This window comes from Haliotis asinina, chromosome 7, assembly GCF_037392515.1.
Source record: "Haliotis asinina isolate JCU_RB_2024 chromosome 7, JCU_Hal_asi_v2, whole genome shotgun sequence".
Taxonomy (NCBI): Eukaryota; Metazoa; Mollusca; class Gastropoda; order Lepetellida; family Haliotidae; genus Haliotis; species Haliotis asinina.
This window is the reverse complement of record NC_090286.1, coordinates 44,815,898-44,842,709: the sequence shown is the minus strand read 5'-3', so window position 1 is coordinate 44,842,709 and position 26,812 is coordinate 44,815,898.

The window sequence follows — 26,812 nt, the reverse complement described above, 5'->3', positions numbered from 1 at the left end:
ACATTAAAAGTAAAGAAGCACATGCACAGGGGTAGGGTGTTGAGTGATTAGGGGTGGGATATTTAACAGGTGTAATGTTGACTTTTTTCACTTATCAGCTGTACAAAGTGAGTGTCATGTACTGGGTGGATGGGAGTGCAGGATGTGTATATAAGCTGTGTTGACACATATTGTCATGTATATATGTCAAGGGTGACTAGGGTTGGTACATTTCACGATAAGAACATCCGGTGGACTTATCTTTGTCAACAACACTAAATAACTCAATATCCTTGATAAGAAAAGTAAATCTTGCTTACAGGGTCTAGTCAACTTATATTGAAGTTCCTAAGTGGGGGCTGTCATTAAGGTATTCAATTAAATGGAACAGTATGAACCTGAAAACTGTTGTAGAATGGTAAAGCCTTGTATAATGATATAAATGAGTGAACAGGGAGTTCACCATCCAATGAAGTTATCATATTAAAATTCAAAGATAAGATTTATCCTTTATCATTGGAAAGCCCTGATAAAAGCAGAATCATTCTGTCCATTATGACCCTACCATGAGCTTGTATTTATGAATCAAGTATAAATGATACCAAGTGTCCAAGAGAGATGCAAGAGCATGTTAACTGTTCAAAAATATGAAAATCAAGCTACAGAAGAAATTGAATTAATTGTTTTTACTGACGCATGCCTTCCATTAAAATTTGTTAATGGTTTACTGAGGTCTTTAATGCTTTTAATGCATAATTATAGTACACATTATATAGCATTTGGTTGTTCAATTTGAAATTGAAAATAGGAAACTGTTGTTTTGTATAAACTGAAAAATAGTATTATAAATTCATTTAGTATACATGACATACCAGTTTGTCCTACAGCCCAGACAGACAACTGCACTTGAAGGCCAGAAAGAGTAAGTGAGTGAGTATGGTTTTACACCACATATTCCAGCACTGTCACTGCAAGGGACACCAGAAATGGGCTTCACACATTGTACTAATGGGGGGAATCGAACTCAAGTCTTCACTGTGACAAACAAAGGCTTTAACCATGGGGCTACCCCACAACCCAGAGTGCTGAGACCTGCATCATTCAGATACCCCTCCATTGCTTGGTCTCAGTATAATGCCCTCACTCACTCACCCCCAACTTATTATTAAAGACAATGATTACTTTTGCTGCAAGGTCAAAATGTATTTATGGGTTTATATGTATGGATGATAATTTAATAGATGTTAATGAATTAATTTTCTGTAATTGCCCTTCCACCAAAACAATTACACAATTGACAAATGTTAATGGTGATAATGATTAGTGACATCTAAGAAAGAGGTATAACCCTTAGTTCAATGTATGCATTTATCTCTGCTGGTGGTCGCTGATTACATCATAAAATAAACAAGTACATAACCTCTTAATCACCTCTGCCAATGACTTTCTGATCACGTTATGAAATCAACAAGGACAGCACTTCCTCCAATGTGTTTTCACCCCTCTTTTCTTCAGTTGTCAACTATTACATAACAACACAGGCTGGCCCCACGACATCAAAGGCTGAAATTGACATTGTCATCAAACATGAAGTTGTTGCTTATAGCAGGTGCCCCAGGTGCTTGTAAACAGCTTTGGTGGTAAGCCAAGCAGTATTTCTCCTTGTTCATTTCAACCAGTGATGTGAATCACTGACTCCTGTGTGTCAGATTGTTTGGTTGATGTTGATGTGAAAAACACACTTCATGTTGTTGATTTCACTCGAAGCATGTTTTTGAACTTTAGCAAATGCCTAATTGATGATGGTTTTTGCTCGCATCCATTTTGGCTCATTTGAGATGAAGGGATCATTTTTGCATTAGAATCAATTACAATAATCAGTGGTATGGGTGCAAATTCAAACAGTTTCTACAGCACTGAATTTGTTTCATTAATTTTGTACACGACTTGTTAATTAATGTCAGATATACAAATGAACCTGAAAAAGTAATAAATCCAAATGTGCAACACATTTATTGGAAAACATACATAAAAAATATATATCTTGTCAGTGTTATGCTTATGATAATTGATGACTAGCTAAGCAAATTGTACTGTATGACATACACATACACTTCAAACATCTCCTTCAAATAATAAACATATCAAAGAAAGCATATGAATCTAAATTGACACTGCAGCGACTATATCATTGCAATCTGATTTGGATCTGTAAATCTTTTTTTGGTATGGAGGAATAACTTTGTTTCATCTCTGATTTGTAAAGTTGGATGTCAATGAATAAGTGGAAATAGATATGCTTGACAAAAATGATATAGTTTCACTGTTTCCTGGTGCAGAACATTCCTACTCTCATTTACCTTGGCTCATTTGAGATGAAGAGCTAATGAACTGATGAAATTGATCAAAATGTTGGGGAGTACATGTTCCTGTTTTCCCACTACTTCATGTGTAATTCAGGGCAGTGGAATAGCCTAGTAGCTAAAGCATTTGCTCATCACATTAATGACCTGGGTTTGATTCCTCACATGGGCACAAAGTGTGAATCCCATTTCTGGTGTCCCTGGATGTGATACTGCTGGAACATTGCTAAGCAGGATAACGCCATGCTCACTTACTCACTCACTTTCATTTCAAAATACATTTCACTCCCTGAAATATTTAATTCTCACATTTATTCACAAGAACAAACACGAAACATAACCACTCACTCACTCCATTTATATATTAGGGCATTAATTTTGAATACATCTTAAACCCCATTTAACCTCTTCTCACTGAAGAATGAGTCTACCCTAAATTTTTACCCTCACTATAAAAACAGCTGACAAATTACTCAGAACAGCCTCCTCTCACTGTCTACAGTCCCTCTCTTTATCACTACATGTATAGCACTATCTCCCTGGGGGTATATACTGGTACAGGCCTACATCACAATCTATAATGAATTCTTTTCTAAACTTTACTTATACCAACTGAATAGAATATAAGCTTTAAATTGAAAAAAAAATGTTATCTGTCAATATGCGAAAAGGTTTTCATACATTTTAAAAAGTAGCCCCACCTCTAATGTATCCAAATATATCATACATATGTTACATAAACTTTAAATAACATTTTTGCTCAGTCATGCTGTGAAAAACGCAATAAATGAATCTACTACTTTGAAGTAAAAACTCTGTGACCTCAATAACCTTTAAACTAAATGTAGATATAAGCTTGAGATTATTGTCTGTTGTAAGATCTCAAATACATCTTACCATCGTAAATTAAACTTATATTTTGGGTCAAATTCTTTATGGTCTGGGTCATATGAAATAATGCATGTAGTGTTAAAAGGGTTGCCCCGGTCTGTGTATGTACACACGCCCTCTCCGTGGAAGCGTGTTTTATGCTTCCATTTGTTGAAGATTGTTTGGAAACACATGCTGGGTTTCACTATCAAGAATATCAATATTCATAGTGAAAGATACCTCACAGAATGTTTTACCAGTATAATATCATTCTCATACAACAGCTCCATCTGTCTGGAAATGTTGAATACATCTTGGACAATTTCACATTTCAGTGTGTCTGTCAACACAACAGGTATTGCCCCATGGAGATTCCATATGAAATAGGTCCAGTGACCTCCAATATTGGTCATAACAGGTGAAAACAGATCTGGTAGTCAGGTTCACTGACTTTTTTGATAACGTCATTATCACATCCAAGTATCTTGGGCTTTGTTCATTGTATCAACCACTGGTTTGCCTTGTCGTGGCAGGAATACCATGATTTTCTCACGTCATAAAGGTGGCAACATCACGATACAATAGACTGTATATAATCACATTTCTTCAGTGTCAGTGAGAGTCAAACCAATCAGCATGTTTTAGATTTATTATGAAATTATATAATCGTCGGTGCAAGTGAATTTGTTGGTTGTGATGTTGCCTTGGACAGATTCCTGCAGTGTCTGCATTAAATCATTACAAGCTCAATGTAACAAATTGTTTTTGGCCTCAAGTAATGTGGAACTATGAGAACAGACTGTGATGGTGTTAGACCATGATATATCAGATGGTATGATTGATGGTATGACTTGTGGTGTATGACTGATTGTGTAACAAGTGGTGTGAATGCTGGTGCATGACTAGTGGTATATGACTGTTTATTATGTAACTGGTGTTATGACTGTTGGTGTATTATTGTTAGTGTATGACTGGTGGTGTATGATTGTTGGTGTGTAACTGGTGACATGATTGTTGGTGTGTAACTGGTGGTATGACTGCTGGTGGTATGACTGCTGGTGTATAATTGTTGGTGAATAACTAGTAGTATCACTGGTGGTGTATGATTGTTGATGTATAAATAGTGGTATGACTGGTGGTGTATGATTGTTGGTGTGTAACTGGTGACATGATTGTTGGTGTATAACTGGTAGTATGACTGTTGGTGTATGACTGTTGGTGTATGATTGTTGGTGTATGACTAGTAGTATGACTGGTGGTGTATGATTGTTGGTGTATAACTAGTGGTATGACTGGTGGTGTATGATTGTTGGTGTATAATTAGTGGTATGACTGGTGGTGTATGATTGTTGGTGTATAACTAGTGGTATGACTGGTGGTGTATGATTGTTGGTGTATAATTAGTGGTATGACTGGTGGTGTATGATTGTTGATGTATAACTAGTGGTATGACTGGTGGTGTATGATTGTTGGTGTATCACTAGTGGTATGACTGGTGGTGTATAACTGGTGGTATGACTGGTGATGTATGATTGTAGGTGTATAACTGGTGGTATGTTCGTTGGTGTATAACTTATGTTATGACCAATCACCAATCGACATTGGATGTAAACCTAGATCAGACAAATTGGTGTCAGGGAATATACATTAAAGCCTTCCAGGCAGGCAGTCAGTCATACAGATCCATCATAAAGAATGAAGCACTGGACACCTTTCCAACAGAAACTCTTTATGTTGTATAAATATTAGGAGTGAGTAAGTGAGTGATTATTGCTTAAAACCAAATCAGCAATCAGAGTCTATATCAACATGTCAGTAACTTCAAGCCTTGTTGATGAAGAGCGAACACCCCATCTGCTAGGTCACACTACTGAATATTTTGTGAATGCCACAACAGATTCAGATTACATATAATTAGGGAACATACTTTTGCAATTTGACATAAGTTTTTGATACAATTGCAACACAATAGAGTAAGTTGACAAAATCTAATGCATCTATAAAGCAGCACTGATACCTTGACTAAGACTTAGCAATCTCACACATAAACAGACCAGTGATAAGGCTATCTATCATATTTGATTCACACCTCTATCAATGTCTATGTTGTAAGGCAACATATATTTCAAATTTCAATGTATCTATCCACAAGTATTTGATATATGACAGGACTCAAATAATGGCTGATTTAGAGTAATTCTGAATCTCTTTGAAAACACTTCAGACTTTTATTGGTACAATTTACTACATGTCAGTTTGGGTGAAGATTGGCCCTATTATTTCTCTCTATTTCCCTTTGGAGGTAGTTATCCTTTCAGAATCCACTATCTAAATCTCCTTCTTAGGAGATCTTACAGGTGACTGTGTCATATTTCATATGATTACCTGACTTTAGGGCCATGATTGAAATATATGACATAGATGTCCCTGTCAGTTTTAGTGTACATATCATTTGACCTTAAGGGACAAGAGTCCTGGATAAACTTCCTACTGAAATGAACATGTAAGGTAATTTCAAGAAAGCTTGACCCTCCCCAGAGGTGTTAAACAGTTTGGGGGGTAGCATCGAGTCAATGGCATTTCCTTTTACTGACCGGATTAAACAGTGTAGTGTACCCATAACCCAGTTGCCAGTTTTATTTATTGTCCCACGTATATACCAAACTGCTACCTGTGTAAACCTTGTTTCTTTTATCTGAAGAAGATTATCGCCTTGTGATTGTAAATATAGACCCCCGGTGTGATAAATGACTCAGACAAAAGAGGCTTTGGTCCTGAATTTCCGCTGTTATTCGGCAATGGCAGACCTGGTATTAAGTTATGCAACATTTGCTTTTACAAGCACATAATCACCACTATCCAATTTATTTCAAGTGTTTAATAGAACTTGTTACTGTATATTCATGGTGAGAGTCTTGGTACAGACAACTCTCAGGTTGGGGTCTAATCACTGTCTTAGACAGGTCATTAACATAATCCTATGTAATATTTATCATCAAAGTCCAAATGTGTTAGAATGAAAACTATTATAGAAAGACTACAGCAGACCAAATTGGGCCCCTTATTCTATCAACACTTTCCCTATTCCAGTTTCAAAAACGTGCTGTCATTGAGTCCTATGAACATCAAGTTGGATTGCAGGTTAGAAAGGGTCCTCAACAAACTCAGATCATCTCTGTACGTGTAAAGCACATTTGATCAATATTAACATTCATCTTTTTACAGTCTTACTGATTTCTTGGACCAAATTCTAAAAATGTCTCTTTTTGATGATTAGATCAGCACAGTCTGTGATGAAAAGAGGACATTTGATTCCATCTTCGAGTCTTATGATGAAAGTAATTGATTGCAATTGCAAAAAAAAAAGAATTTCTTTTCACTTCTGACTAAATTGCAGCAAAGAAAAATGATACATGAACATTATAATTTTGGATCTAACCCATGACACTTTGCCAGCTTCCTTGGTGATAAGGTGCTCCATCTTGACACAAATCTGAAGCGTTCACAGTAAACAACCACATGCTTGGTAATAACATTGAGGTATCTAGAAGAAACATGTGCAGGAAAGAAACAGGTCATTCCAAGGAGTGAGTGAGTGAGTGAGTGAGTGAGTCTGTCTGTCTGTCTGTCTGTCTGGTTGGTTAAATATGACTATGTCAAAGGTACACAGATCATATACATGTCTTTACTGATAGTGTGACATATGCCTTTTTGAGAAGTCCAAGCCTGTAGTGCCTACCTGGCCACGTCTGTATATCTGTATGTCTTATTTATAACTGTGTAGGCCAAATACATGGTTAACATAAATGACCCTTGTATAGACAAACATCCTTCATAGCATACTTGTCTCAGCTTTAAGGATTCCAGCAACCCTCCAGCAAAATGACTTCTCTCTGAACCAATTCGTCCTGAAGATAATGTTCAAAACTTTCAGCTATCCTGCAAATATGATCTCAGTTTGAACCAATGCACTGTCACAACTTTGAACCCTCCAGCACTAGCAGCCTTTATATTAACATGCTTCTGTGTCACATACAATTACAGACTTCAGCACTCTGACAATAATAATGGTGATATGAACCAGTTCCACCCTTTCATACATGCCCCAACTTCAAGCACTTCAGCTATAATGACCTCTATATGAATTAGGGGTGAAACAAAACACTAATGTCAAGATACAATTCGTCATGGTGCACAAGCCACGATATGATATGCATTGCAATACACAAAACCACCTTTTAGCAATTTTAGAGCAATATCATGGCTGGGAAACCAGAAATGGGCTCTACACACGGTACCCATGTGAGGAATCAAACCAGGTCTTCAGCATGAGAAGTAGACGCTTTAACCACTAGGCTCAAATAAAAATATATTTATTCTTAATGCTTTCAAGGATGTTCTACAAGAAAAACTGTTGTTGAAGTTTGCCTTTCATTGCTATTTCCAGTAGTTAACCGAAGAAATTATTAAAATTAATTTTGTGATGTCTGTCATGTCATGGGACAAGGATTGTGTTTAAACAACTAGTACGTATTTTAGCAAGTGTATAGTCTTGCATCAGTGCAGGAAACAATGCATGCATTGTATCATTGCAAGAAAACTTGTATCATCCTCCAACTTCAGCAGCCCAGTATTCATTTCTTCAGTTTCTCCCCTGAGTGCCAGTTCAAACTTTCACCACTTTTGCTGTAATGACTTGTATTTGAACCAAGTCCTATCTCAAGTACCCGTCACAGCTTTTAGCACTCCAGCTCTAATGATGTCAGTATGAACTCACACCCTCTGGACTGCACTAGAAACAGTGGGAATTCTGTTCTAAATCCTCCCTAACACCATGTTATGCCAGAACTCTTGCTTCCATGACTATCTTGGGATCAGTTAGCATAATTATCACTGGAAATGCTTCTCTTTATCTCACAGGAAGAACCAAGTTGGCATTATACTTCCAGGATGTGAAAATAGAAGAAAGTCAATCAGTCCCTTTGGGCTGCAAGTGATAATGATTACTGGGTTTGAAAACAACCTGATTGAAGATGAAAGTTGAACTGCTCTAGGTGTTTTATCCCATGTATCTGTCTCATAGCATTTACATTGGTTGGCTGGTTTGCTGTTTAATGCCACTCTCAGCAATATTCTAGCTATATGGTGGCAGTCTGTACATAATCAAGTCTGGACCAGACAATCCAGTGATTAACAGAATGAGCAATATTATATCCAACTGGGATATGATGACATGTGTCAACAAGTCAATGAGCCTGTCATAACATTACAAAACATTTAGGAATGTGACTTGTTAGTATCGCCAGGATATGGACTTGGTATGGATTCAGTGAAATATTACATGGAAACTGTGTTTCAGTTTGTAAGGTTAAGTCATTACTACTTAGCCTGTATTTGTGTACTCATCATGACATAAATGTTTTGCACAATGTTTGGATTTTTTTTCTCCAAAGGTGTTAAGCTGGACATGTAGAGGACTTTCAAATTTGAAACATCCAGGACAGTGATATCTGATTTAATTACCGATCTTGACCTGTACTATTTCATCCTGTATTTTTTCTCCTGGTAAACCACTGACTTTCCTTTCATGTGTTTTACGGGTACCAGCTAAGGGACAGTGTACACCGGATGTTACATAAACACCTAGTGTCATCACTGTTTGATTTTGGGTCTTTAAATGGCATTTAGAAAGGATACAAATACCGGTAAGGAATGCATCTTATGAGTGTCTGCTTCTTTATTATGAGGAGCACAATGTTTTGGGGGAAAAAATACAAGCATAGTTTCTGCCAGTACAAGAGTATATATCATTATAGGTTGTGTATCTTACAATAGCAGAGTTTGTATGAAACAAAGACTTGTTTCATATTGAATTGTACATAAAGTCAGGACATTTTGATCAGTATGTCCAAAACATACATGCCATGATAATTTAAAATGTCAAGTAAACTTTCCTAAATAAAGGATTTTCTTACAAATAAATGTACTGACTGACCATTATTAAAATGTCTAAAAATCTTCCAAGTCAGCTGATATTGGCCACCGCTGTAACTTAAAAGTTTGGTATGACAGTTAAACTTTAACACTAGGGGTAGATGAACCTATCAAGAAACACTTCCTTTTGATGAGGATTAAAGACCACATACCACACAGTTGCTATAGTGTAACTGACACATAAAATAAGATCTGAAACCCACCACTGACTTTATGTACCCATGAAGAGTTCCTAACAGTTTCTCTGCAAAAACAAATGACACCCTACATGGTTTAACAACCACAGGAAGTCTAACTCTGTCTGGCCAGTGTGTGACCATAACAATGGAGCCCTTCCCAGGGTATGTTTATGCCCACCTAACTGTCCAGGTTGTCCAAGAGGGTCCATCCCACCCACATTGGCTGATTCTCAATTGGTCAGTCTGCATGTCTGCTGATGGAAACTGGCTTGGACAATGAAATGTTGACAAAATCTGTTTTCAATGGAAGGATTAAACCAAGGTTGATCTGACAATGGGAAGGCAACTACCACCGGAATATTATTTTACCGTTAATCAGTGTCACCACTGACAGATCATACCTGGATTAACCCCTCATATACACCTGTTTAACCTTCCCCTTTTCAAATAAATTGTTGAAAAGCCATCCTCAACCTGTTTGCTGAATCAGCACTTCTCCTATCTCAGTGACAGTGAAATTCTGACATGCTTAACATGAAATATCTATTTAAAGGTTTAGTTGTCATCAAATTGGGCCTTCAATACATCATATGCTTCATAAATAGCTAATGCCTATATATATGGAAAGGCTACTTTTTTAAAGAACTCATGAAATTATTCATCAGTTTCCAATTTTACTAAAGATATACTGTGTTGATCTGAAGCACCTTCAGTCATTGTATTAAGCATTATTCATCAATATTTCAAGCACCCCTTTCACCTTCCAAATCTGGAAATTGATATTCAGTGTGGGACAACCAAGACCAAGGTAGTTATGAAGTAGTCTTGTCATGTTTAATTGGTATTAAGGTGAGTCTGTCAGTCAGTTTACACTGAAATTATGTCAACATCTGTTGATAATTGTAGTTTATCACAAATTTGATTACTCTACATAGTAATGTTGTGCAAGCAGAATATGAAGCAATGTTTTTTAAGCATTGCTTTAAATTCATTAACATTTATCAAGTTAATTGAAACAGCATACACTTTGAGACAAAATGAAAAAAACCACATTTAATTAACAAATGCTTCCAATTCCTACAATATATGCATAATGATGACAATCTACATCTACACCGAGTAAATATGTTTTTATATGTGTTGTACTATACATCATGTATGTATCTGTATTTCTATATGTTTGTAGCCACTGTGTTTATATTTGTAGTTTACAGAATATTGCTACTGTTCCTTCATGGAATGCTAGGCAATAAATATCTTATCTATGTAGCAGACAGGTATAGAATATACAACTCAATGCAAATTCAAGCATATACTAACTTAAACATGATATTCATATGAAATATTATTCAGGCAAATTGTTCATTGAAGCAGAAAAAAAGGTCATTTTTAAAATGAATTCCCCTTGGTTATGTTGGAATTGTATCTACAGAATCGAATGTCTGTTGTACACAAGTCACAGAGCAATAACAGAATGTACAGAGCAACAGCTGGAAAGCAGAGGGATTTAGTGCCATGCCCTGTCTAACCCCTCTGTCACTCTGGATTAGGGGACTCTCAAAAGTTGGGAGTAAGTAGGGGGGTGAGTTCGGGTTCAGCATGCATTTAGAGGTTCATTTTGAGAGTCTATATAACATGTGACAGATGTCTGAGAGCAAATATTCATCAGAGCACAAAATATGTGATGACATACTTCTTGTCATCAGGTGTTGACCGAGAGTATTGAAAGGGATATTTATTATGTGGAAATATCTGCAAGCATTGCTATTAGACACGAAACTGATAAAATATTTAATAAAGCCCCAGAAAGAAAATAAAATTATAATCTTGACATTTTGCCAAATGTAATGTGTTATCCTGAGATACCGTTTGAAGTACTTCTCCAAATCCCATGCTTTTAAAATATTGAAATGACACTTCATGACAATTAAGCTGGTTTTAGAGACACTACAGAACTGAATGACACTGCGTATAAAATCACTACCCATGAAAATACCTCCTAATCATAGGCTCGAGACACAAGTAAGTGCAACAGCTCAACAGCCAGGTCCTTGTGGAAACTACTTTTTAAAATTTTTAATGTACCCATCACATTTCTTACAGACTGTAAATGACATCACCCATTCAGTCATTACTTCTGTGTTGTATAGAACATTTTGTAGCACCCCAAATTGTTAAGTGGTTTCTATTAATCTTACTACACAGGGGGGCCTGACAACGAAATATACAACATCAAATTCGTCAAAGGGCTATATTGTACTTAGCCTCAGCCCCTGAAATTGACAGCTTTTAGAAATATTTGGATAAATATTGTCAACAATGTGGTTCAAAATGATAGCTAATGTTCATTATCTGTGGTCTTTTTTGTCTCCTAAGTGTCACAAATGCAACAAATCTCTTCTCATTCCCCCACATACCCTTTCCGATGTATGATATAAGAACATGAAGTTGTTGAAAATTGACTGACTTTGCAGATTGACCCTGGCAAGGTAAGTATTCACATTTACATAATAAAGACATGAGTGAGACATGGTGAAATTGACAGCCCGACAACATGGGGCATCCCAAACTATTACCATGGGCCATTAACCTTCAGTAATTGGCAAATTGACACAGGGCATAATAATGAGTGTCTTCACATTCAAAAGATGTCTTCACTGAGTGGGTTTTATCTAAGGTATATGGCTCATATGTTTTAGCGACTCCCCAAAGTTTGGAACCCCTATGAGGGATTTGGAAATAAAATTGAAAAGGATTTCCTAAGTGATATAAATTATATATTGTGAGGCAACTAGGGTGAAATCCTGCCTGATCTTTTCAGGTCTTGAATGGCAGTGATAATGCAGAAAACAGCGCATCTCAATATAGTTTCATTATTTTCCTGATATACATTAAAAAAGTAGTAATAAATGCATTAACATAACAGCACCATACAACCTCATGGACCATCTCAAAATCTTAGAGAAAAGTGTGCAGGAAGACCTTTGGGTGATAAGTTAGCAGCCATAACATGCATGCTCTGGCTTATGTTACATACCAATTCTTGTCAGTTTCTTTACTTGTGTTAACTTATTTTGACAAAACAAATGCTAGGCCATGTCATCTTATCCTACCCCATGTCACCTTATCCTACCTAATATCATCTTATTCTACCCTATGTCATCTTATCCTACCCCATGTCATCTTATCCAACCCATGTAATGTTATCCTACCCCATGTCATCTTATCCTACCCCATGTCACCTTATCCTACCCCATGTCATCTTATCCTACCCCATGTCATCTTCTTCTACCCCACGTCATCTTATACTACCCATGTCATCTTATCCTACCAAATGTCATCTTATCCTACCCCATGTCATCTTATCCAACCCATGTCACCTTATCCTACCCATGTCATCTTATCCTACCCCATGTCACCTTATTCAACCCATGTCATCTTATCCAACCCATGTCATCTTATCCTACCCCATGTCATCTTATCCAACCCATGTCATCTTATCCTACCCCATGTCACCTTATCCTACCCCATGTCATCTTTTTCTACCCCATGTCATCTTCTTCTACCCCCTGTCATCTTATACTACCCATGTTATCTTATCCTACCCCATGTCACCTTATCCAACCCATGTCATCTTCTTCTACCCCATGTCATCTTATACTACCCATGTTATCTTATCCAACCCCATGTCACCTTATCCAACCCATGTCATCTTCTTCTACCCCATGTCATCTTCTACTACCCATGTCATCTTATCCTACCCCATGTCACCTTATCCTACCCCATGTCATCTTATTCTACCCCATGTCATCTTATCCTACCCCATGTCATCTTATCCAACCCATGTAATGTTATCCTACCCCATGTCATCTTATCCTACCCCATGTCATCTTCTTCTACCCCATGTCATCTTATCCTACCCCATGTCACATTATCCTACCCCATGTCATCTTATCCTACCCCATGTCATCTTATCCAACCCATGTAATGTTATCCTACCCCATGTCATCTTATCCTACCCCATGTCATCTTATTCTACCCCATGTCATCTTATCCAACCCATGTCACCTTATCCTACCCCATGTCATCTTATCCAACCCATGTCACCTGATCCTACCCCATGTCATCTTATCCAACCCATGTCACCTGATCCTACCCCATGTCACCTTATACTACCCATGTCATCTTATCCTACCCCATGTCACCTTATTCAACCCATGTCATCTTATCCAACCCATGTCATCTTATCCTACCCCATGTCATCTTATCCAACCCATGTCATCTTATCCTACCCCATGTCACCTTATCCTACCCCATTTCATCTTATTCTACCCCAAGTCATCTTATCCAACCCATGTCACCTGATCCTACCCCATGTCACCTTATACTACCCATGTCATCTTATCCTACCCCATGTCACCTTATTCAACCCATGTCATCTTATCCAACCCATGTCATCTTATCCTACCCCATGTCATCTTATCCAACCCATGTCATCTTATCCTACCCCATGTCACCTTATCCTACCCCATTTCATCTTATTCTACCCCAAGTCATCTTATCCAACCTATGTCACCTTATCCTACCCCATGTCACCTTATCCTACCCCATGTCATCTTATTCTACCCCATGTCATCTTATCCAACCCACATCATCTTATCCTACCCCATGTCACCTTATCCTACCCCATGTCATCTTATTCTAACCCATTTCATCTTATCCTACCCCATGTCATCTTATCCTACCCCATGTCATCTTATCCAACCCATGTAATGTTATCCTACCCCATGTCACCTTATCCTACCCCATGTCATCTTATCCAACCCATGTCACCTGATCCTACCCCATGTCACCTTATACTACCCATGTCATCTTATCCTACCCCATGTCACCTTATTCAACCCATGTCATCTTATCCAACCCATGTCATCTTATCCTACCCCATGTCATCTTATCCAACCCATGTCATCTTATCCTACCCCATGTCACCTTATCCTACCCCATGTCATCTTATTCTACCCCATTCCATCTTATCCTACCCCATGTCATCTTATCCTACCCCATGTCATCTTATCCAACCCATGTAATGTTATCCTACCCCATGTCACCTTATCCTACCCCATGTCACCTTATCCAACCCATGTCATCTTCTTCTACCCCATGTCATCTTATACTACCCATGTCATCTTATCCTACCCCATGTCATCTTATCCAACCCATGTCACCTTATCCTACCCCATGTCACCTTATCCTACCCATGTTATCTTATCCTCCCCATGTAAGCTTTCCAACCCACATCATCTTATCTTACCCCATGTGAGCTTATCCTACCCATGTCATCTTATCCTGTCCCATGTGAGCTTTTCCTACCTAATATCATCTTATCCTACCTGATGCAATCTCATTCTACCAAATGTTATCTTGTTCTTACCCATGTTATCTCATCCTACTCCATGTCATCTTATCAAACCTCATATCATCTTATCCTACCACAAATCATTCTATCCCATGTTATCTAACCTAGTTCTTGTCATATTACATAGAATTACATGTCATGTAAATGTACTATTTTAATCATAGTATTCCATCTGTTGCCAATATATACTGAACCACAATAACTGAGTGCACGTGACTGATGTCGTTATATTTTCGTATGTTATCTTACCCTACCTACCTTATCCTAACCAGTATGAGGGGTACAAGTGGCCCAGTCATGTATTTGCATTCAAATACAAGAAACCTTGCACCATAACCCTTCCTGCCAAAGTACCATATATTTTCATCACCATGTGCTTTTCTCTATCATCATGATGACATGCCTTGATATGAACCCCTGTACAGGAGACACTGAATTATCCGACACTGTATAATCCAACATTTCCTCCCCCGTCCCAGTGAGCATTGGATTATAAAGAGTCCACTGTATTGTCAAAGCTGTACCACACCAAAGCCCACACTCCTACTCAACGTCCAATAGTCCAAACCTCTTGTCGCCACACCCCACCCCAGTCTGATCCCACTCTCTCCCCTCACTAATATCCACCTACAGATGGCCCCTCATTACCTACCATACTACACATCATTTAATAACTCAGTGAGCTTTGATATTTCCCCCTTACCTCACCCTATGAATAACTAAAAGGTCATTTCACATCATATACTCTAGTGTTCACCAAAATCTCATCACAGCAGGTCACTCCTGACAAGACAAGCCTCAGTACTTAACACACATTGCACTGTGTAACCCCACTAATATTAGTCTTTCCCTTGCAGACTGATGACTGAAAGAAAATATGGATATCCATACATGATATCATCACATAACATGGCATCAGTTTCTGGAGTGATCAACTATTGATGAAGAGTGGTTGTGGTGATTGGCAATCTGATTACATAATTCATGTGAGTGGTGTGCATTAGCCATGTACTGCCAGGTTTCAAGCCACTGATATACATGGAATATTGTACTAGATGAACCCTGGTCAAACTGACATCAGCTGTGTCATATGAGATTCAGGAAGTTGCATAGATATAAACACACAAGTACCAAGGTAATACTTTTGATACAGAAAAATATTACATTTTTGTCTACACAATAATGATAAGATAAGATGTGTCAACAAATTCAGTGAGTGTGACCATCCTTGATTGCCTTGCACATTAGCATCAGGCAGTGAATGCCATTTTTAATCCAAATCTTCATAGGGTTAATATATGTACATAATAGATCGACAACATATTAAGAAATAGAGTTGTCAGGATGTGTCTACTCATGAATGTACAGTAATTAAATAGAATGACTCCAAAGATAATAAAATATAAAATGGTCAATATTATGTAACCCTCTGTGCATTTGTCAATGTTGTTTTATGCAACAGTCACCAATATTCAAAGCTGACAATATTCAAAGCTGATATAGTGCATAACATAAGTTATGAGCCATATAATTGGTGTATAATAAAACAAAATCACCTTCACAACTTTTATGAGGTAGTGTACGGGTTCAAGCGTTTGCTTGTCACCCTGAAAGCCTGGGTTCGATTCCCCACAGTGCATGAAGCCTATTTCTGATGTTCCTCACCATGATATTGCTGAAATAAATTTTGTTACAAAAAGCGATGTAAAATCAAACTCCCTCATTATAACTATTATGATGGCATCTGCTATTGTTGTTGCTGCTGATTCTGAGAAAGGAATTTGCTGTCCATTTTCAACATGTATTTTGGAACTTCTATAAATATAGACACTATGTCAAATTATACAAAAATTTTATATTTGCCATAACAAGGTTTAGGTCAGAGAAATCACTACAGATTCACATGTTTTCATCAGTACAAAACTATGTACATCATTTTGTTCTGGTTCAGACAGCCATGTTAAGCTTGGGACTATTCTACTCTGTCTATCATAATACACTGGAGCCATTGTCACAGACATAACATTAGGTATGATGTTAACAAGTCTTTTAAGAAATTGTTATACACATCATGAAATTAAAAATACACACTGCAAATTATCATTGTACATTTTAGTGGAAAAGTAAATATATCTCTTTTTTTTTTATTACATGATCACTGAGAAAAAGAAAATTAATCATTTATCAAATTTATCAAATTTGTCCCAAATGTTCAAAATTTATGAGCAGGCCTATCTATATCAAAGCCAGCGTCTACAGTATATTCTGTCAGATTAAATACATCACAGGGTTGGAGACACATCATATGGTACATACACCCTGCAGTTTCCTCTAATACTGTCTGGGAGTGATGAATTGGATATTCTCTTATCTGTTATGCTTGGTCCTCTATTTCATCATAGGTATCATGTCGCTTCTTGTCGAGGATGAAAGGTGTCTTTGAAACAGAAGATGCTTGTGGAAGAAACAGGGGTTGATGAGGATAATGGTGATGTTGATGTAACTGATGGTGAGAATAAAGAAGCAAGTGGTGATGGTGAGAATGGTTAAGGCAATGTAACAGTTGGTGAGAATGGTGATGTTGATGTAACTGTTGGTGGGAATGGTGATGTAACTGATGAGGATAACGGTGATGTTGATGTAACAGTTGGTGAGAATGGTGATGTTGATGTAACTGTTGATGAGAATGGTGATGTAACTGATGAGGATAACGGTGATGTTGATATAACTGGGAATGGTGATGTTGATGTAACTGTTGGTGAGAATGGTGATGTTACTCATGAGGATAACGGTGATGTTGATGTAACTGGGAATGGTGATGTTGATGTAACTGTTGGTGGGAATGGTGATGTTGATGTAACTGTTGGTAAGGAGAGACACTTGAGAGTATCATCTCACTGGGTCATGCATCATGTAAAGTATCTTTGACCTTTCATTACAGTTTACAGTATCAATATTTTAATATATTACATTTATGTACACCATGTCCTATGTCTATAGTATCTCATAGGTCAATGATGACAGGGCACCTTTATGAAGTGGATGGCACTTAAAGGAATAATTTTCTTCTTCCTCTATGATTGTTGGTGAAAATACAGTTGGAAGTGGTGATAATGTTGTGAATGATGATGATGAGAATGCTGAAGTATGAAATGAAGTTGGAATCATGAAGAAAGTCTTGATCTGGGAACAATGAAGTAACTCATGAATGACGTGTGAATGAAGTAAGTATCAATGTGAGAACGTGGAAAGAAGTAATGTGAAAATGATGAAGTAAGCCATGTTGTGAAAATACTGAAGTAAGTCATGTTCAAATGATGAAGTAAGTCTTGGTGTGAGACTAATGAAGTAATAGGAGACAACAGTCTGCTATAAGCACTTAACATCCACCAGTCAATAAATTTGTTCCACATTATAAACAGACAAAACACGAAACCATGTGACCACTGTAGTGTATACATGTTTAGGAGTACTCTGTCATGAGCATATAATTACATAACAAAGCTCCTCTTTCAAGAGGTTTGTTCGACTCTATTCAAATCTGCAGTGAACCATGCAAGCAATACAAAATAAATTTCAAAGCATGTCCTAAGTAAACCTATTTCAGGAGGTTTATAGCAGTTTATTGTTACATCATCAATATCATATCTAAACATACATACATATCTAAGTAAATATCTGTTGTACCAAATGACCCAAGGTAAGTACTTCCTCTATGAAATAAACAAGTTATCCTGTGCCACTCCATAATGATGTTGATTGCATAAATGACTCAAAAACCTTCCCTTTAAGCCCAGTGTCAAATGACGATTGTTTATGCTATCAACATGACTTGTCTCTTGCTAATAGGAAGGTGTGAGGACTGCCATGTGCATATGTTATAACAGTGAGTCACAGACTGCTGCCAATAGTCAAACAACAACATCTGTATTTGTCCAACGTTATACACCCACGGGTGACGCTGACTCTACTACCCGAGCAGAGATAATTGGCATTTGTCATGGACTGTAGACAATAACTACAAATACATCAATGACTATGTTTACATTATGGATACGTACTCACTGACATGGTACTGAATGGTTATGAAACATTGTACTCTAATGCTGTAGTAATTTTACGTTGTAGGAAGAACTGTATATAGCACTAGCCTTTCCATTTACTTGGGTGCTATTTACTGGACGTTAAATGCATGTTGATTTCTAACCATTTATTGTCAGCTGGGAGAGTGAGTGAGTGAGTGAGTGAGTGAGTGAGTGAGTGAGTGAGTGAGTGAGTGAGTGAGTGAGTGAGTGAGTGAGTGAGTGAGTGAGTGAGTGAGTTTAGTTTTACACCACTCATAGCAAATACTTCAGGAATATCATGGCAGGCAGACAGCAAAAATGGGCTTCAGACATTTACCCACCAAAACATGTACATGTCAATAATATTGCACTTGGACAACTCTCAAGTTAAAAATTGCAGAATTTTGAACCTTGTACACTTGTTTTCTTACACTCTTTATGACAGACAGTCCATAGGATTGCATGAAGCTCATAAAGACAACCAGATTTATTCTGGAAATGTCTTTCAAAATTAAAAGTGATGTTAATGATACAATTTGACCACTGTCATTGAATGAAATAGTTTTGCAAGTGAACATATCCTCAAAGAATGGACTGTACTAAATCCTTTATACATCACTTCAGATATTTTGCAGATATATGAGAAACTGATATTAAATGAATTATTTTACTGCAAGTAAAAATTATTGAGGACACAATGGTGAGAAACAAGGCTGAATCTACTTGGTTAAATATTATATCAAATGAAAGGGAATGAGTATGGTTTTATGTTGCTCTTAGCAATACTCCAACAATATCACGAAAGGGGACACCAGAAAAAGGCTTCACACACTGTACCCATCAAAAGCAAGAGAAGCCCATCAATGACTGAAAGGGAATCCTTCGGGGGTGAGTATTTCTGTATGGTTTCACTATGCATTTGACAATATTACAGCAATATCACAGCAAGGGAGAGGATATGCCTCATACATCTTATCTATGTGGGGAATCAAACCGGTCCCCAGCATGACAAGCTAATACACTGTCTGAATTAGTCTGGAAGTGGTCAGTGGGGTGACCAAGTGGTGAAGTGTTCATTCATCATGGCAAAGTCTCAGGTTCAACTCCCCTCAAGCGTACAATGTGTAAAGCCCATTTCTGGTGTTTTTGCTAAAAGTGACGTAAAATCAAACTCACTCAGAATTCTGAAAGTGCTGAGAATATTGTTTGGTGAATGCTAATATGAACCATTTTTATATAATATTATGCATTTTGAGTGAGTTGTTGGGATCAGCATTGATATTCACCATACTCCAAATACTTATCTTGTATTTGCTTAAAGCCATCAAAAAGCTATAAGTAATGCAGGTCTCTGATGTGTAGAACTTTGGTGAAACCCACGATCACTGTCTGGTACACACAAACCATGTAACATAATATGAGTGAAGCAGGATTCAAATAATTGTGGCATGCTCAAAGAAAGCATCACTGCATGATAAGCTTTGGCATAGCCTACTGGGCCACCTGACCACCATTTGGCATCTGAAATACATGAGTAATGAGTTGCTGCTTCGACAAACACCCCGCATATTCATGATTAAGAGAAGACACAACTTTCTGTTAGAAACAGTATAAAATACATGTATGACTAATGAGTCATACCTTAATTCATAATTTGAGAGAATAAAACTTGTAACTAATACAAACAAATGAGTCAAATAATTTATGCCAAGAAATAATATTGTACTGGTTGAATCATTAATGATTCAGATTCCACTAACCCATTCTTGCAATGATTCATACACAGAATGACAAAAGATTTGACTATAATGTAAATATAACTATTGGCAAACTGAGAGATGCATAGAATATTCAACATAGAATTCCGTGATGCAAGAAATCAATCATTACTTTTACAAAATGTGCAGGACATATTGTCGCAACTGATTACTTATTGATCAGGAAGGGAAAAAATCGACAGACGTAAATACTTGATGTAATATTCATCATTCCTTTCTATATTCTTAAGCTTTCACAAAATGAACACTTTTTCTAATTATTACCACAGCCTGTCCTACATCATGTTTGACAATTTGGAAAAAAAATGTTAAGTTCAACCTTCTTTGTAAGGCGAATCTATTTCATTGTGAATGAAATGGATTACTTGACAGACACACGACATAAACATGAGTCAAACCTACTCTGTATTCTGTAATCAATGAAGCATATCACATACGCCTACTCTTCCAAGGTGAAATACGCAATGAAATAAGCGTGTGACATTGTAGAAACAAATTATATGGACTGTAAGTAGTAAGGGGTCACGATTGTCCTACATTCAACACTCAATTGCAGGGCTGGTTCAACCAAAATGTGCACTTAATGAACTTCATGTGAGACAGTGAAGTCTCATCAAGTCTTATAATTATGGCCACCCAGGACATAGGGAATGAAATGGTACAACGTACATACATATTTCCTATTGTTGAAATTACATAGATGTTTTGTCTGTTTAAAAAGCAATGCTTGTAATTGCCATGCTGAAATACTGTTCCCGTTTAGGGAGACATGCACTGACACTTATCTGTTGAATATGTCTCGACATTTTTACACGTTTAAGTGAGAATGATGTCTAGACTAACAGCAATGAATGACTATGAAATGTGTCACTTTGACAAGTATACATTTTAATGGTCAGATAATAACAGTCACTGCAGTGCTAATTTAAGATCACGTCACTGTAAATCTAAAAATGCATGCATGAACTTCAGACAGCGATGTCAGCGATATTACAGCGTGGAAAGCTTCCATGTGGGGACTCAGCACATTATGAATGCCCATCTGTAGCAGTAGTAGCAGCAGCAGTAGTAGTAGCAGCAGTAGTAGTAGTAGTAGCAGCAGCAGTAGTAGTAGCAGCAGCAGTAGTAGTAGCAGCAGTAGTAGTAGTAGCAGCAGCAGCAGCAGTAGTAGTAGTAGTAGCAGCAGCAGTAGTAGTAGTAGTAGCAGCAGCAGCAGCAGCAGCAGCAGCAGTAGCAGCAGCAGTAGTAGTAGCAGCAGCAGCAGCAGCAGTAGTAGTAGCAGTAGTAGTAGTTGCAGCAGCAGCAGCAGTAGTAGTAGTAGCAGCAGCAGCAGCAGCAGTAGTAGTAGTAGCAGTAGTAGTAGCAGCAGCAGCAGCAGTAGTAGCAGCAGTAGTAGTAGTAGCAGCAGCAGTAGTAGTAGCAGCAGCAGCAGTAGTAGTAGTAGCAGCAGCAATAGTAATAGTAGTAGCAGCAGCAGCAGTAGTAGGTAAGAGATTGATGTTTATGCCACTTTTAGCAATATTCCATTAAGATCACTGCAGGAACACCAGAAATGGGCTTCACACGTTATACCCATGTTGGGAATTGAAGCCAGGTCTTTTACATGATGAGAAAATGTTTTAACCACTAGCCTACCCCACCACCATAGTAGTAGCAGCAGCAGCAGTAGTAGTAGTAGCAGCAGTAGTAGTAGTAGCAGCAGTAGTAGTAGCAGCAGCAGCAGCAGCAGTAGTAGTAGTAGCAGCAGCAGTAGTAGCAGCAGCAGTAGTAGCAGCAGTAGTAGTAGTAGCAGCAGCAGTAGTAGTAGCAGCAGCAGCAGTAGTAGTAGTAGCAGCAGCAATAGTAATAGTAGTAGCAGCAGCAGCAGTAGTAGGTAAGAGATTGATGTTTATGCCACTTTTAGCAATATTCCATTAAGATCACTGCAGGAACACCAGAAATGGGCTTCACACGTTATACCCATGTTGGGAATTGAAGCCAGGTCTTTTACATGATGAGAAAATGTTTTAACCACTAGCCTACCCCACCACCATAGTAGTAGCAGCAGCAGCAGCAGTAGTAGTAGTAGTAGTAGCAGCAGCAGTAGTAGTAGCAGCAGCAGCAGCAGTAGTAGCAGCAGCAGCAGCAGCAAGAGGAGGAGGAGAACTATAAGTACAAGATGACAAAATTATGTCAACAACTTAAAGCAGACTGAGTTCCATCAAAGTCTGATGAACTTGATTGATAACACTAACAGTTCCTCGCTGTTTAAACCTGAGATGGAGCTCTGAACTGAGGGGTGTAATGGGCATTAATTCTGCCGGACTCATAAGATGATAAGAAGAAAAACACACATAATAGCATTATCAATAATAATACAATATGTTACAGTTATACCATTTCACTTATGGCCTCAGGATGCAGAAATGCATTTTCAAAGTTCAATCAATGTTCTCCTCTATACCTGTATACCTCTATTAGACAGTATTAAACTATTTACAACAATATTTTTATTATGCTTTATTTCATTTCTCATCTTACTTAGATATCCATGGAAGTCATTAAAGAAACCCCAAAATGCATCTAAATCCAAATCAGTTTCAAGCGTTAGTCATTGTAGATGAACGAAAACAGGAAATCATCATTTATCCGTTAATAAATAGAACATGCTTCAAAAAGCAGGATAGAGTATTATCCTGAGGTGTGAGTTGTACCAAACACCTGACACACACGACACTATTCTTCCTCTCCCATGTAGGTAGATTAAAGATCTACAACAGCACAAGGAGGATAGGCTCAGCCTATCAGAGAATAGGTACTTCAAACCCTGTGATGAAACCTTAGAGGTTAATGGTCCTAGCCTTGGGTATATTCAAGACAGCCATCTGTTGTACTGGGATAAGACATCAGACTTAGTAAGCAGTTTTCTTCCTTTGAAATACAGACAGATGGGCTTGTGTCGCTGTCATAAATTTGTGAAACTTTATGGAAGGATATTTATCTTATTGAATGATTTTGCAATAAAATTGGTTTATTAAATTGGATAAAGATGATAAAAAGTAGATTCTATCATCCTCATCATGGAGCTGATGTCAATTTAAGTCACATTTCTTATGGGTGAAAGAGGCAGTTAAATATGTAATATAAGATGACATTGTGATAAAGACATTTTAGTCATGGAAATAGTGTTGATGTAGATGTGGTAGTTAGTGACTATGCTCCCCTAAACAGGGGCTGACAAGGGTGAGGTCACAACCCTTATGTCACATCAAAGGGACCTGATATACCTGTAGTGTTGGTAAATGAGGAATGGAAGGTGCAGCGTGTTTGTGTGCAGGTGTCAGTCTGCCTCCCTGTATGTGTGACAGACAGACGACACACCCGCCTGACGTCAAGCATCCATCTCTTCAGCCATATTATCAGGCGGTGGGGTAGCCTAGCGGTTATAGCATTTGCTTGTCACGCAAAGGTTTGGGTTCGATTCCCCACATGGGTACAATGTGTGATGAGCATTCTGCTGTCTCCTGCAGAGATGTTGCTGGAATATTATTAAAATCAGTGTAAATCCCAACTCACTCACTCAAACTCCTAATTATCAAACTCTTCGCCAACTGTTGACACAAACCATCTATTTGATACAATCCCTAACCAGTAGAGATTTCTAGGAAGGAGTACCCCAAAAGTTTTTTGATGGACTGATAAGTCATATGTAATGTTCATGATAAAACACTATATTCTGGTCTGGACTGGTCTATTATTGGTCATAAGTTACGACAAACAAATACACTAACATAAACAATATATTTTCAAACAATATCATTTTAGACCTAAAATAGCAGCAAATATAATACACTTGTGTCATCATTTTCTGCTCTTATTATTGAATAATCATACATAGATGCTGTTTCTGATGGTCAGCAATCTGAGCACTGACAATGTATTCCTAATGTTTATCTTTAATTATTTCTTGACTGATATACAACTAACAGAATGCCTATTTGATGGAGTGTGCATGCATGCGTACATGTGTTTTTCTTGGCCCAGTGAGCAAAATGTACTTCTTTTTATGTCGTTGTTTACTTACTTGCAACAATAAAAGCGACAGTGAACAATGTTTCCCCATGAAACTAAATAAAGATATGATAAGACGGTGTGTCCTGTAACAGTCCACCCTCAGTAGATGACTCCCCTCCCCAGATGACACACTCAGTATCAGATTGTAGCCTTAAGAGATGTCAGACCTTATGAAAATATCCTACACAATCACCATCCCTGATCTTACAGCTACACAAACTTACAACATCATTCTGTGATAGAAAGCCTGTCACAAAATGAGGGACACTTTAGAGGGGGCATACTCCCAGCTATGAACCCTGGATTCTTGACAAATACGTACAAATCCACAGTATCCTGAGCCAACCGTCACTGCCCCAGGTGTTACCTCAAAGTTAATCGGGTGCAACTGGCTGAAAAGCATGACCTCATACGAGACACCCACTTCAGTTACAACCGTTGTCCCTACCAGGCACTGACTGAAACATACATGAAATAAATGTAAAATACACCTCCTGATTTTCTCCAAGATTTCACTGATAACAGAGGGCATGTGAGTCAACAGAACTTGATAATAGACTCACACGTAGGTGTAATTAGCGAAAGATCACCTTGCTCTGATTGCTGTAGCTGATAGTCAAGTAGCTGTCATTCAAGGGGGATTTTTTATCAACAGAACAGTAGTAATCTGTATGATTATCATGATGGAAATCAGTGTCATTCTACACACGAATCAAGAGGAAACTTTCATTCTTATCTGTGAGAATTGGTTTTTGTGACTTGATGAGTATATTTGATATCTTAGTTCAAACTGACAGGGAATGAGAAAAATGTTTCAAAATGAGTGTTATTTCAAATATCATCTTCAAGACTGCCTGTTTCGTATGCTAACATTCTTAGCTTGTGGGAAATGTTTTGACGTAAGGGCACATTCCAACCAATTTTGTCTCAGTTAGTTATGCATTGCAACATTTAAAAATTGGTTGACATATACAGTTAGCAGAATGTAACATGCGAATGAAATGTTCCATTTTAGGCTGACAGAAAACCTTGTGAAACAATGAAAATATATATCGCAACATTTATAAATTAGCTCTTATCTTATCCCAATACAGTTTAAATTATGTTGATGATAACGTGTGAATGTAATGTAGACTGTTACAATACAAAACGTTTGAAATGATGGAAATATAAATGTCACATAACAGGTTTTAGTTGTTTAACGTTGTTGTGAGGTGAGAAATAATGTGGCCTGATAAAAACCTGAGCTCCTAATTTTTACTTCTAACAACTGAGAACAAACCACATCCATGTTTTCGTATCTTGGAAATCTGCCATTAAAACTATCAAAATACAATGCTGCCATTAGATGAGAAAGAAGACAAAGTCTCCAAGGATATGTCTACTAGTTATGATGGAAGGAGAGTAGTGAAAATATCATATTCAGAATTTCAAAACTTCCGAAAGCACACCACCAGACCAAACTATGTGCCAAGTTTGGTGAAGAAATATTAAGACATTTTACAGTTCTGCTCCCGAAAAGAACACTAACACCAAATTCAGTCAAAGTCAAACGTTTTGCCATGGGAATGCAGATATATATCTTATTCAGAATTCAAAAAGTACCAAAAGGCACTAGTACATCACCAGACCAATCCATGTGACAAGTTTGGTGAGGAAATATTGAAAACATATGTCATATTTGGGATTTCACTTTCTTAGTAAAGTACAAATTCTAGTACTTTTTTTCGGTTGAGTCCCATCCGGGATTCGAACCCGCACCCTCAGAGTCAGGCACCTAATCGCCAGCACACAAAGTCAGCCGCCTAGGCCGCTCAGCCACCGCGACTTCCACAAAAATGAAAGTCGGACAACTGGTAGTCTAGACTGCGTACTTTGTGTACCCCTCTGATGATTGTATATTGGCACGGCTCCCACGGCCGAAAGCTATGATTACACGATGCCATTTAGAAAGTGGTCAAATGCAACATATGTCATATTTGGGATTTCACTTTCTTAGTAAAGTACAAATTCTAGTACTTTTTTTCGGTTGAGTCCCATCCGGGATTCGAACCCGCACCCTCAGAGTCAGGCACCTAATCGCCAGCACACAAAGGCGGCTGACTTTGTGTGCTGG